This window comes from Aythya marila, assembly GCF_965140915.1.
Source record: "Aythya marila genome assembly, chromosome: 2".
Lineage (NCBI taxonomy): Eukaryota > Metazoa > Chordata > Aves > Anseriformes > Anatidae > Aythya > Aythya marila.
In genome coordinates, this window is record NC_139043.1 from 39,369,472 (window position 1) to 39,384,046 (window position 14,575).

The window sequence follows — 14,575 nt, forward strand, 5'->3', positions numbered from 1 at the left end:
GATAGGACAAGGAGTAATAGCTTTAAACTAAAGGAGGGTAGATTTAGATGTGCCATAAGGAAGGGTATGAGGATTCTTTACTTTGAGAGTGGTGAAGCACTCGAACAAGTTATCCAGAGAACTTGTGGATGCCCCATCCCTGAAAGGGTTTAAGTCCAGGTTGGATGGAACTACTGGTCTAGTGAAAGGTGTCCCTGCCCATGGTGGGGTGGGGGGGAGATGGAATTAGATGATCCTTAAGGTTCATTCCAACTCAAAACATTCCATGATTCTATGGTTCCACATGTGCCTTCCAACAACCACAAAAGGCCCTAATTTGTTCAGTATGCCATTTCAAACAACTGTGGCAAAGGCAGCATGCATGAAAAATTACACATCATTCTGCTTTTCCACATTATGGAATAAACTGAATTGAGACATGTTCTAAAAAAAAAAAAAAAAAAAACAACAACAAAAGTAGTAAAAAGCTAAGGACATTTTCTTTTATTTTATAAGGAACTACTCCTAAATTTGTTAGAGTGTTTAAGTGCTAAAGTAGATAGGGATGAAAAAAAAACTTGCAAAAGATATAGAAAGTGTTTTAAAGTTCTTAAAAAACCTTAATATTACATTTTCATCATGCAAATGTGCAAATGTACTTTGCAAATGAAGACTAAATTACTTGCAAGATGACCCTTCAATTTAAACCCTGAAAATGAGCGGACACAATTAGAGAAAATGCCATCCAATAATTTGGGATCTTATAAGAACAGCAATTTTATACTCTTTGCAGGCATTTTAGGTGAAGATACTAGCAAAAAAATGATATGAAGTCAAAATTGCTACCTAATGTCTTTTTATTTAACCCATTTTAAAACTCAATAAAGATTCAATTCTTACATACCAGGTAGACATCTTTGATAGAAAGCCTGTAACATTTATTGTTTGTACACAGCAGTAGATTTTTTACTCAGAGGCAGCTGTAGATTGACTAATTCCTCTAGTGGTATTCAGATGATTTAGTTGCTTATAAAATCACTTTTTTTTTTTTTTTTTTTTTTTTTAATTCCAAAGAAAACATCCTAAAATAGTGTATTTTGAAATTAATGAGTGTGATGAATTCACATATATCCAGGATTCTATCTGAAGAACATGTCATTTGTAATGTTTAGCCTGCTTTTATTTCTTACTGTTTATTCAGGGTGTGATTCAAAGAAGTTAGTGAGAATAATCTGCAAGACTATTAGTTCAGTAGCCTCAGAGAAATTACCAAAAAGCAAAATCAGATGAGAAAAAAAAAGGATACCGACCTTGCCTAGAAAATATTATTCTTCTTTTGAGTCTTGCAATATTTTTGCAAGGATGTATTTTACTAAGTGTTTCCTTATTCAAGTTAAACCTTCTCTGAATTGTTATCATTAAAATAAAAGCATCAATTACATCATATATCTGAATCAATGGGTCTTGTTGTTTTGGCACCCATTTTTGGAACATCCAGAGCTGTTTTGTGTCCATAACAGATGCAAAATCATCTTGCCCTAGCCATGGAAATGCCATGGTCTGAATCTTGCAGAACAGCTCATAAGAATTTTCTCAGTCCTGGTTATGCAGGGCCTGACCAATCCTCTCCCACCATTTGGAATAAATCCAAAAAAAGTGCCAAACATTGTTATATTATAGATATGACTGTTGACTTTTAAGTTGTTGCTGTAGCTAGAAGTCCTGAAACATCTCTGAAATCCGTTTAAGGCTAAATTATCTTCTGACCTGTCCCTGGAAAAGGAAAATATACACCTGATATAACAGGGACCATGATAAGATAGGAAGGGAAGGAGAGAATACAAACATCAGCCACACAGATTCAGCACCAAGGTCAACCCAGATTTCTTCAGCTTTCAGGTCTACAACTACCAATAAAATTGCTGGAGGAACTGATTCTCTTTAAATAAAAAAACTCAGCTGAATAGCAACCAGAGATTTCTTTCATTATTCTTAAATAAAAGATGTCACAAAGGAAGTAAGCAAAGGCAATATCACAAACTCTTTGATGTTGTAACTGAAGAAAACAAAATGTTGTTTATTTTCCTTTTTCCAATAATCTGTTAATCTGCTCCTTTTAGGAAGCAATAGAAATTGGATATTATCCATTGAAATAAGATCTCTCTCTCATTAGAATTAATTGCCTAAAAGTCAGCTAATTATGTGTCAGACTTTGACAGATGTACAGGGCTTGACTGCGAGTGATGCATTTACCTCTCACCTACAAAAGAGCTTCTTATCTTTTAAGAGATTTTTCACAGATTTTAAACACCTATTAACTGTGGAATTGTTCTTATTGCTTAAGGCATTTATTTTATTTTTTTTTTTACAAGCATTTTTTAAAATTCCCATATTAACCTGAATTATTATATGCAAATTTCTGACTTGCTCAGCCCCTTGGAATTTTTTTAGCTGTGGAGCAGTGGTGTAGAAAAGTCTTGAAACCCAGGTGTGGTCTGTCCTATTTCACTGGTGATAAGCAGTCTTCCCCCAAGCAAAGACTGTGATTAATTTCATTAGTATACCTCTCTTTTCATTTTACTTCTTACAGTAAGTTTGCAATTGTGTCTGAGCACTAGTTTTAGTATTCAACATACTAAAGGACAGAAGAGGGGTGTAATTTATATGAACTTTTAAGCATGTTTTGCAAACATGGGCTTAGAGCTTTCATGTGGCAGTTAATTGTGCTTGCACAGGTGGAAGAAAATGATTTCATTCAGATTTAACTGTTTGGTTTCACTTTTTCTTAATTTTCTTTTACAGTATGTGTACCTAAAAGTTTATCTGTAAAGCACAAAAACTTTGAATCTGAAGAAGTGTTCCTGAGCCATTAATTTAAATGGATATGCATTTATCATAACTATAATAGTTAGCACAACTGACATCATTTAGCCAAAAAAAAACCCACCCTGTGTTTTCTGGAAATGGTCTGCTCACATTGTAGGGGTCCCAATGACCTTACTTGGTGATGGTAAGTTCTATTCAAATCAAGAGCTTTTTTGTTGATTTTTTTTCCTTCCATCATGTTTATTTGTACTGTTTTTGTGATACAGAAAACATCTGAAAATTGTATTTTTGATTATTTCAATTCATTTTTCTTATTTTCTGTGTAAAACCGACACTTATCCACTAAAAATCTAAATTACTTTATATTAATGGATGTAAACTTATTAAAATACTCAAAACACAGCAAATAAACTAGAATATAATTCTCCATTGTTTTAAAACTGCATAATTCCATTGTAATCACTTAGCGTATCAAAAAGATATTTTCTGTGCATAGTTTGTTAGAAAAGAAACTTTACAAACAGGGTTCTGTGTTAGAATAAAAGAATGATGAGTTCATCTTACTCTGAAACTTCATTTTACAAGTCAGTACAAAGTATCAGTGAAACGAGGAAGTCAAATAGAATAAAAACATTGAAATATTAAGAAATATGTAGAAAGAGGCCAAGAAAGAGCTGCTACATAGTCAGAATAATATAAATGATTTTTGCTGTAGTAAACTGGAAAAAGAAAAGGAAATTTAATTTTATTTAAACTCATATATATCAAATCCTGTATTAAGAGAAATCATGCTGTTAGAGGATTGAATATAGATTTTCCCCTTTACCACTGTATTGATCTGCATCCAACCTAGATAATGAGAAGACATTGTCATCTGAAGGATTTCTGAGATAAATGGATGGCCTTCTCATGTGAATAAATAGTTTTTCATGATTCTCAGTGATTGAAGGGGTTAAGCTGGCACCAAGAATTTACTATCTCTGTTACAAGCAAAGCCACAAGGCACGTTGAAAAAACAGATTATGAGAGTTTGTACTGCACAGTTTTGTTTTGCAGCTATTACTGAGGGGGAAAAAAAAAAAAAAAAAGACTAAATGTTTCAGCTATTGTTAACAGTGCATGAATATCTGAAACATGTGTCGCCAGGCTCCAATGCATAGCCACATTATGATACTTTAGCTGAACTATAGTCTTTTGTTCATGAATCCAGTGGCTTTTTAGATAATGCAACAGCTTAACTTTGTCATAGTGCAGTACATTAAGCCACGTGGTCTTAAGTATTTAGGATTCTGGAAGGCATTCATGCACAGCTACTGTGTCTCAGCATGGAGGGGATAAAATGTTAAATGATGCTAATTGTGGTTATGTGTCTGAGGCCCCAGCTTTTTCTTTGGATAGTTCATTTTTTTCATTTTCAAATTTGCCAAAAGCATGCTACCCTTCCCCTCATAGTATTAACAACAGACATATCAAAAACAGTTATCAATTAACTTCTTCAGTAACTGGTGAATATTTAACTGTGACTTGAGCTGAGTTTCCCTCCTTTTAAAAGTAAAAATAGTACTTTTTTTTTTTTTTTTTTTAATTTGTCTCCATTTTTCCCGTTCTTTAACTCATATAATTAAAGCCAATATTGAGGTCCTCACCTCAATCCTCACCTGCATATCAAGTGCATCATAACCATTTTATCTCAGTGAAAATAAAATTACTTAGCACTTTGATTCCCAGCCTAACGACTGAAGTCTAGAGGCAATAGATTAGTGACATTTTCATCCACTACAACATTTTGCTAAAATCTGGTAAGGCAAAGGGATAGAGAACTTCGTGATGCTTGTTGCATATAAATTTGATATTCTCCCTCATTCTGCACAGTCTATGACACCCAAACACACACTCCTATAGTAAGCTGGTTTGATATTAAGAGTCAAAGATATTAAGATATTTAATATTAAGCACTCTTAGCTCTGATGCTTCAAGCAGCTTTTCATTGATGATAGGAAGGGAAGCCATTAAGGAAATGCTTGCATTCTTCTCCTTTCTGAAAAAAATATACATACAAATGTTCTAGGCTAAAATGTCATGCATCATACCTCATTATATCGTTGACATGCTCCTGAACTAAAACATGAAAAGATAATTTCTGAAGGAATTTTCCTTTTAAAGATTACACTATATTTAAAATTACTGAGGTGGTAAAGCTATTAAACTCCAACTTACGCCTCAGGTCAGGAGCCATGTTCACACAGTGGCAACCAAATCTCTGTTGAATTGGCTCTCTTGTTTTTCTGAGAAAAAGCAATATAAACAGAAGATCAAATGTTTGTTGCTTGTTTCTTTAATATGTCATCACCTTCTGTCTAGAGGGAATGTTGTGCCAGACAGAATGCTGCATAAATAGTGTAGCAGACAAATTATATTACATCTCGTGTAGTATAGACTGACACTGAAATGCCTTGAAATAAATAAGTTATATCTTTTGTCTAAATCTGAGACACAACATTGAAAACCAGGAGAAAGAGATAGTATTTGTCTGTTTGCTTGTGTAACAAAAAAAAAAAGCTCCAGCCCTGTGTATTATAAAGCAACTGCTTTCTATTAATTAACTTTACCTAAATATTTATGTCAATATACTCACAAGTTCAAAAAGGCTATAAATAAGATGATATGACTTCCAATGTTATTGTCCTTTTCATGGGTTCTTTGAAAGGGCTGAATATGTCAGTGCACAGATAACCAGAATAGAGTGACATAGGCTTTTTTTTTTTTTTCAGATATACACTAAGATTTTATTATTAGTGTATATTATATATTTGCATATTGTCATGCAAATATATATATATATGCATATTATAATGCAAATTTTGGGGAAAAGCCAAAAATTTATTTCCAATAATATGGACATTATTAATGAATCAAATATTATGGAAAATTCATTCAATGTACAATGGTTGTCATCAGAGATAGCTGAGAAAGAGAATTTTACATATTTTATATATAAATCACTACATCTTAAGCAGGTCAGTAAAATCTAACCTTTCTTCCTACCATAAAAGGTCCTCGTGTCTTATATATGTCCATGTGATTTTTGCAAGTTATGGAATATCTTGACATTGAATTTGTCATATCTATCTTCTAAGGTTGTATTTAATATTTTTGATTAAATAATAAAAAGAAGCTGGTAGTTGATATTAACTGGTACAAGGATCACATTCTGTTTGTTCTATTCATATTTTCAGTGTCAGCATGGAGTGATTGGGGAAGTGTTAAGGTGGCTGCTTCAACAACTTTTTTTCTTCTACTAGTGTTTTATGATAAATTTATCCACTGAATAAGAACACTGTAAGGGAAAAATATTGTGGTCAGCAAAACTTATTCCTCTGACAATGTTTCTGATCATTACCATGTTTTTAACACAATTTACGAAGAAAATAAAACAAAGACTTATAGAATACATTGTGACTTCAAGGATTAAATTCATCTTCTTAATTGCACAATTCTTAATCTTTTTGAATAGACAATGAAGCTCACAGTTCCATGACTAAGTGCAAGATTTGACAACTTTTTCAATTTAGCACACTAAATTAGAATTTCATTGAAGCACTGATTCTAGGTTAATTAAAATGCAAGTTGCCAGTAAATGAATTATGTAAATAAGATATTGTACAAGTCATGCAGTAATTACCAATCCTACATATATAACCTTATTGATTTTCAATAACTTGCACTAAACCTTAAATGTATAATGTGTAATTATAGAAAAGATAAAGCACAGAGTGATATGCAAGAGGTTTTGAAAATAAATTGATATGAAATCATTACTTTTCATTCTTCTTCCAATAAATGATTTGGGAGATTTAAATTTTGTTATGGGATATTTTGACTGTAGCTTGGCCAATCCCAGCTTTCAGAAAATTTAGTCTGTTTGCTGTAGACAAGGTAAAATCATTCATTTTTTACTTTATGCAGCTTCAGAAGATGTTAGAATGTAAGTTTTCCATATTAATCACATTAATATGTCAGGCTCTGGAAGGAATAAAAGATTAAGTTCATCTTATTTTTCTTGGGGAGGGGGAGAGGGGGTCAGGAGGGGGAATATGTGCATTTGAAGTTGTCCTAGGGATTTTCATATGAGAGGCATTCCTTTCTAAATACATAAAAAAAGATTTTTTCATTTCCATCTGCTGTTAGTTCAATGGACACTTCCTTGTAAACTTCACAATACTTTATCTGTGATGTAAATTTTCAATTCTAGAAACGGGGCATCTCTGCTGCAGCCCAGACTAAGTTCTGAAAGTTCTGCACCAGTGTCAGGTGTAGAAGCAAGCCACACAGCTCTCTCTAACCCTCTCACCAGACAAAGACTTGGCTACTTTATTGTTAGAAAGCCTGGGCAAAATCTAATGTGCAACACTGATGATGTTCAATCATCATTAATCAAATTATTTATTTTTTATATATATAAAATTAGCTCTGAAGTACCAGTTGTTACTAACTCTTCAATGCTCAGAAGTTGTCTCAAAGATTAATTGCTGTTTTCCCACAAAAATCCTCCAATTTTTTCTCAATAATGTGATTTCCTTAAGATATATAATGATGTCATGCTGGAAGTGGCATTACTGAAACTCTTAGAACTAGGAGCAACAGCACAACTTACACATCTGCATATGGAACTGAGAAATAGCCATCCCTTTTGTTAATTAGAATTTAATTACTGTGTCACTTCATTAAAGACTTTTTAAATAGTTTAATTTTCTTTTTATTGTAACTTCAAGGCATTTAGAAGGTATTACAGTTTAGTGGTTTGCATTCCTCAGCTTCCCCAAAGAAACTACAGCAGAACATACACAATGGCATGAGAGGCCAAAAGGATGCTGGACTTCTGTCGTGGTTCCGCTCGAGTGGGCAGCCAAGCTCCACCACAGCCGCTCTCTCACTCCCCCTCCTCAAAGAGGAATGGGGAGAAAATATGTGAAAAGGGCTCAAGGGTTGAGACAAGGATGAGAAAATCACTCTGTAATTATTGTAACGGGCAAAACAGACTCGGCATAAGGAGATAGTAAGATTTATTGCCTATTACTAACAAGCGAGAGAAGTGAGAAAACAAAGGAAGAAAAAAAAACAAAAGCACCTTCCCCCCCATCCACCCTCTTCCACCTCCTCCCCCCGAGCGGCACAGGGGAACGGGGGAATGGGAGTTATGGTCAGTCTACAGCACTTCTTCTCTGCCGCTCCTTCTCGGTCACTCTTGTCCCCTGTGCTGTGGGGTCCCACCCACGGGATGCAGTCCTTGATGAACTGATCCAGCGTGGGCTTCCCACAGGCAGCAGCTCTTCCAGAACTGCTCCAGATATAGGTCCGTACCACGGGGTCCATCCCTCAGGAGAAAACTGCTCCAACCTGGCTCCCCTACGGGCAGAAGCTCCTGCCAGGTCACCTGCTCCTGCATGGGCTCCTCTCCACGGGCTACAGGTCCAGCCTGGAATCTGCTCCGGCAGGGGTCTTCCACAGGCGGCAGCCTCCGTCGGTGCAGGGCCACCTGCTCCACCGTGGTCTCCTCCACGGGCTGCAGCGTGGAACCCTGCTCCACCGTGGTACTCCATGGGCTGCAGGGGGACATCCTGCTTCACCATGGTCCTCACCACAGGCCGCAGGGGACTTCTGCTCCGGCGCCTAGAGCACCTCTCCCCCTCCTTCTACACTGACCTTGGAACATGCAAGGCTGTTCTCTCACTCCCGGCTGCTGTGTGGCGCAGCGTTTTTTCCCTGTCTTAAATTTGCTCTCACTGAGGCACAAAACAACATCGCTTATTGGCTCAGATCTGGAAAACAATGGGGCCCTTCCCAAACATGGGGCAGCTTCTAGATCTTTCTCACAGAAACCACCCCTATGGCTCCCTGCTACCAAAACCTTGCCACGTAAACCCACTACAACTTCTCACACTTTACACCACACAGCAATAGGTAATTGAAAGCTATAAGTAAGATTTCAGCTGCTGCTGGCTAGTAGCTAAGGTTCAAGCAACCAGCTGTGCCTGAGAAGTATAATCCAGCCCTCAAAATACTTTGGAGATAAGCAAGGAAGGTGCTGGCTTGTCCTGCTCCCACCATGCAATAGCACTTCCTCCCCAGCAAATGCCCAGGGGCACTGTTGGTAACAGGAGCTGGTGCTTGCCTCTAATGCCCTCGTTTTAGGATGGACAAAGCTGCCAGAAGAGGCATGCATTGGTAGTCTATATGCTCCCTGGAGAAATAAGGCAGCACTACACTTTGCTGCTATGTGGTGTTGTAGTAAAAGGGAGAGGAAGAGGATGACTCTACTTTGCCCTTATATACAGACATAACATTCAAAGGCAATATACAGGTGGGATTAGAATATTGACTACTTCATTTCTTGTTGTTAATAGCTTTTAGTCTGAAATGCGTACTTGTAGATCTGCTTTAAAATAAATATCTATTACATCCACTTATAGAAGTCCTTTGATGCATATAAAATAAACTATGTTCAGTCACATTTAATGCATTCTCTCAAAGTGTTCACAGAGAATGTTCACTGAAATACCAGTAAATGCATACCTAGTTTGCAACACATAAACTGAACAATTTAGGTTGTTTGTCTGCAATAGTAAGTTCAAAAGGGAAGATCCTGGCTGAGAATTGTTATTGCTTCTCCTCATGGTGACGAAGATTTGTCAAGAAAATGACCCAAACAAAACTTCAGAAATCCACAGAATCTAAAATCTTGCCTGTTAATTTGGCCACTTCAGTGTGGGGAGACAAATTTACAAAGTGTTGGAGGAAATCCTTCTTTGCTCAGATCTCTCAGGACTTTGGAGTTCTCTTTTTTAAATAGCCTGTAGATGCTTCAGTCTTGTGTGATATCTTCTTTACCATGGTATCTCAGACAGAAAACATCAAGGTCAGTGCAAGTTTCAGTCATATACAGGAAGTCTTTTAAGGGCCAAGATATGAAAATATTTCTGTTTTAGAATTGCTTGAAGGGTAGCAGCAAACAAAATGTGAGAAAAGGTGGAAAAGGAAATTTGAATTGAAGACCTTAATAGCACAACAGGAACTGAAGGTCTGTGAAGACTCCTTACATTACTGTGCTGTCTGGAGGCTTCAGAAGAAGGTCAGGCATATGCACTACCTTGACAGATCTTGGTGGCAAAACTGATTTGTGTGCATGAAGTGAATATTTAGAATAACCTAAACAATTACTTTGAAGAAGTTTCAGATGTAATGAAAATATTCAACAAATTCTTCTGGATGTTCCACTTCCAGAAGACATGCAAGCAAGTTTTACCATAAGGGAGAGAACAATTGCAGGAAAAATCTAGACCCAGTGTTTCAGAGAATCAAACATTTAAGTGATTTTCTAGAAAACAAAACTAAAGACTAATATTTGTAAAGCTTTAACTAAAGATTATAACAGATACTTCTTCATAACGGTGTTTTTATCTCTCATTCAAGTGACTATTACAAGGTGATTGTCAATTATAAGTTTAGAAACAAATCTTTCTTTCATTGTCTTAAAACAAATAAACAAAACCAAACAAAAACAAACAAACAAACAGAAGATATTACAAAATCCCATGAAGGGTCTAGATTTCATTGGTTTTAAAAAGTACCTTAGTGCCACAAGTGAACTCTGATGATCCAGCGTAAGGATATTTGACAAACATTCGGCAAAATTTTTCTAACAATAAAATCTAAGGGTCTGTGGAATAGTCATCCAAGGAAAAGAGCAATGATTGATGGTAAAACTAGATAAAGCAACAGGAAACAGCAGGAACATGCTGTTGTGCACAACACAGTAATACAGTATAGCAAAGAAGTAACTCACTTGTTATTTCTTTCCTCCCCTAAAATCTATAATTCTGTGATATTGTTGTGGTTTACAGGTAGCATAATAGCTCTGCTGATGATATCAATACCGTAACACCAGTGACTGTGTGGAAAATGGATACAGAAGTTTTGTCCCATTTAAGGTCAGAATGGAAGGCTTATGTCAGACTGGAGTGGGGTGAGGATTTTCATCCAAATTCATTTTGGGAGCTAAGGAAATTCTGAATAAACTAGGTGCTAAACTCATCACTAGGTGCTAAAAACCTGAGTTGGAAAAGAAAAGGGTCTCCAATGCACGTCAAATGCTCAGAAGAGCACTAGGCTATGCACTAGGGCACTAGAGTCATGCCCAAGTGTTAGAGGTATCAGAAGTTACTGTTGTTTTGGTTCAATTGCAGAAAAGTTCTCTGCTGCTTCTCATGTATCTCTGTGCTTGCATATTCCTGCTAATCTTCTCTTCTGCTGAAAATAGAATATTTCTATCTCCTTTTGCTATTCTATAGAACTGAAACAATAACATCAGCAAAAATATATATAATAAAGATAAAATTTATTGCTTTGGAAACAGGGAGAAAAGAGACCATGGAAAGAAATAAACTTACAATGCAGAATGGCTAGAAGTGTCAATTTACTTTTAACTGAACAGTAAAAGGTGTTTCGTTGCAGGAACAAGAAAATTGCATTGGGACTAAAATAGTACCAGTTGGTTTAAGTCTGTTGTTAATGGCTAGAAGGGTAGCTACAAAGAAACTGTGGTGACAAAGGCACACTTGTTCTGTTGAGTGTTGCAGCTGTCTGTATGACAATGTACTTTCCATATTAGTCCAAATGAATAGAAATCTATTTTCTAAGCAAATGGAAATTGAAAGTGAGAAAAAAAGAGAAACAGTATCTGATCTTGATGCCATTGAGCTTTACAAAAATTAATTTATCCTTTGTTGTAAATTCTTTTATCGTGGGAATCTTTATCAACTGCAACACTATGTTTGCAGCAATGTCCTGAGGCAATAGCATAAGAAATTCACTCAGTGCCACAGCAAATGCTCAGCTCAGATTGTAGAGGGGCAATCAATTCAAAGCACAAACAATAACATTTAAACAAAGAATAAAAAATGAACGAAAACAAAGTAACTATTTAATTAAAAGGCAACCTCCTGAGAGATGAAGCACGTAAGGAGGGAGGGAGAGCCCCACAGCAAATCTTCAGCAGGAAGACTTGTGTAAGGAAAAACAGATAAAGAGAAAATTTGCTTTTGGAGGAAAATGGATTTTTTTTTTTTAACATGATGTGTTGAATCAAATTTTAAAAGCTACAGATCAAATAAAAGAGATGGTAAAAACTGATTTGATAGATTATCTGCAAATGATCATTCAGCTCAGATTACTATTCTTGAAACCAATGCAGAATTGGTTACCAGTGCAATCAAATCTACCTTCTCCCTACAGTAAATGTCCTTTTAGGAAAAGCGTATTAATTTTAATGAATAGATATTTTTGTCATTGCTTTGAATGGTTGCAAAATAAAGCCCTAAATTTGCGTTCTTGGCAGGGAGAATGGGAGAAGGGCTGCATAATGAATGAAATTCTTATCTCTAGGGATGATTCCAGCAGCTCAGCCTCGATTTGTCGAAAGAAAAATGTCTCCGATCTTTTACCATCCTCAGTCAGAAAGATATTGTTGCAGCTTACTCAGTATTTTTTACTGTTCTTTTTTTGGGTAGCAATTTTTGGGCACCAAGGCTAGTTGATCTAATATTTTCTCCATGCTCCAAACCCACTCCTACAATGTACAAGTAAATAATGAAGATCATAAGTCATGGACTTCTCTGGAGAGGCCACTCAGCCAGGCTGATCTGACCACTCTGGGCTGAAAGTCCCATTAAGAGTGAATTAGATACCACTCCTACATGCATTTAATTTCAATTAGGTCCAGGGGAAAGGTGCTTATCACTTCAGATCAAATAACTCTAAAGACAGTGCCCAGCATTGTGGGGGATTTCAACTACCTGCTGTGAAAGCTATGCAGCAGGCTGTAAGCAATGCAGGAAACTCCTGGAGAGTGTAAAGGATAACTTCCTGGTCTAGGTACCAGATAAACCAACTGAAGGAAAAGCATTACTGGACCTGGTGCTCACCAGTCTGGATTAACTCATAAAGAGATGAAGATTGCAGACTGTCTGGGCTGCAGTTACCACACGCTGGCTGAGTTCATGTTCTTGAGCCTGGCAAAGAACAAAGTCAGGACCCTGAAATTTAGAGCAGGTGTTTAAAGACCTAGTGGATTAGATCCCCTGGGACACTGTAGGGAAAGAGGAACTGATCAGAGCTGTCAACTCTTTAAGGACACTTTTCTTAAAGCATGAGAGCTTTTTGTCCCTATGTGTAAGAAATCAAGCAGACAATGTAGGAAACCAATATGGCTGAGCAAGGACTTGCTGGTCAAACTGAGGAGTAAAAATCTCCATTTTTAGGATGGTTTAAGATACACATTATTATAGTGTTTGATAACCTAGGGCATAGTGTATTTAGCAGAAGGTATTTTTTTCTTTTTTTTCCTTTTTTTTTTTTTTAATTTATTTTTTCTGACAGAACAAAAGTACAGAACTTGAATTTACAGCAGTTTTTACCTGCAGGCAAAGAGTATGGTTTTCTTCAGCCCATTGTTTGGAGCTACAATGACTCAATTATTTTTCCTGTGCTGCTACTGGGCTTAGATCTCTCCACAGCACTGTTAACTAATTCTTGAGCTATACTTCAGCAGTTTTACTTCTTGTGAAATAGATGAATAATAACTGTAATTATGTGGTATGAAGTAACTTGAGAGTAAGCTTCTTCCTGGCCCATAACACATGAATCTTAACTTGGATCATAGATTTTTTTTTATGGTTTCCTATCCCAGAAACAAGTGCACTGATGTCAAGTTTTTAGAAGGAAACAGTCCTGTTTAGAAGTACCTAGAATCATGAGCAGTGGCCTTACAATTTCAATGTTAGTTACAGTACAATAAAGCACCTGTGTTTGTTTTTTGTGTGTGTGTGTTTTTTTTTTTTTTCTGTTTGTTTGTTTTTTAATTGTATGTTTTGTTGATCTGTATGTCTTTGGCAAATATTTTCAGATAAGGACACTTAATGAGCTGCAAACCGTGATACACTGGTAAAAAAACAAAGCCAGAGAAGGAAGCGTGATACTTTCCACATCTCACAGTCCATTTGTCTTCTTCTAAAATATTTTTTTACCCTAACATTAATAAGGTTTTTGGTAAATTCTAATTACAAACTAAGAGATTAAGTTCAAGCACTATACTTAAAAAATAAAAACAGGAAGACCATAAATCCCATTCTGTTGTATCCTATGGTATCTGAATTAGTACTGCAAGTTTTCCTTACTGACTAAAAGAGAAGAAAAGAGAAGAATCTTACTGACACTGTCATTGACCAACATTTTAGGGAAAAAATAAAAAAAAAAAGATTACTTGAATGTCACAAATCTAGTATAACAAAAGCCTTTAAACAACAGGCTTTATTGCTCTAGCTATTTTTGATCTTGCTTGAGAATACAACACATCTGTCACTAGTCAACATGAAAATACTGTGCTGAGATAGAGTCCAACAAGGGAACACACCATTTTGTTACATTTTACCTTACTCTGACTACTCTCCAGATTTATGTTCCAATTACCAGAGCTGCAAATGAGAACATAGAAGCATTTTATGACCAATTCAGGGAGTGATTGACAAAAGCATTGGAATGGTGCGGGCATATTTACAAGTGACCTTAATATAAACTTTGGTACTTGATGTATTATTAAAAGCTGTTCCACCAATATATCTTGATTTTATACAAGGTCAGGGATTTTGGGTGCTTTCTAATTACAATAGATTGATCTTGATGGGTAATCCATTTAACTTTAAGACTTCTCATTCAA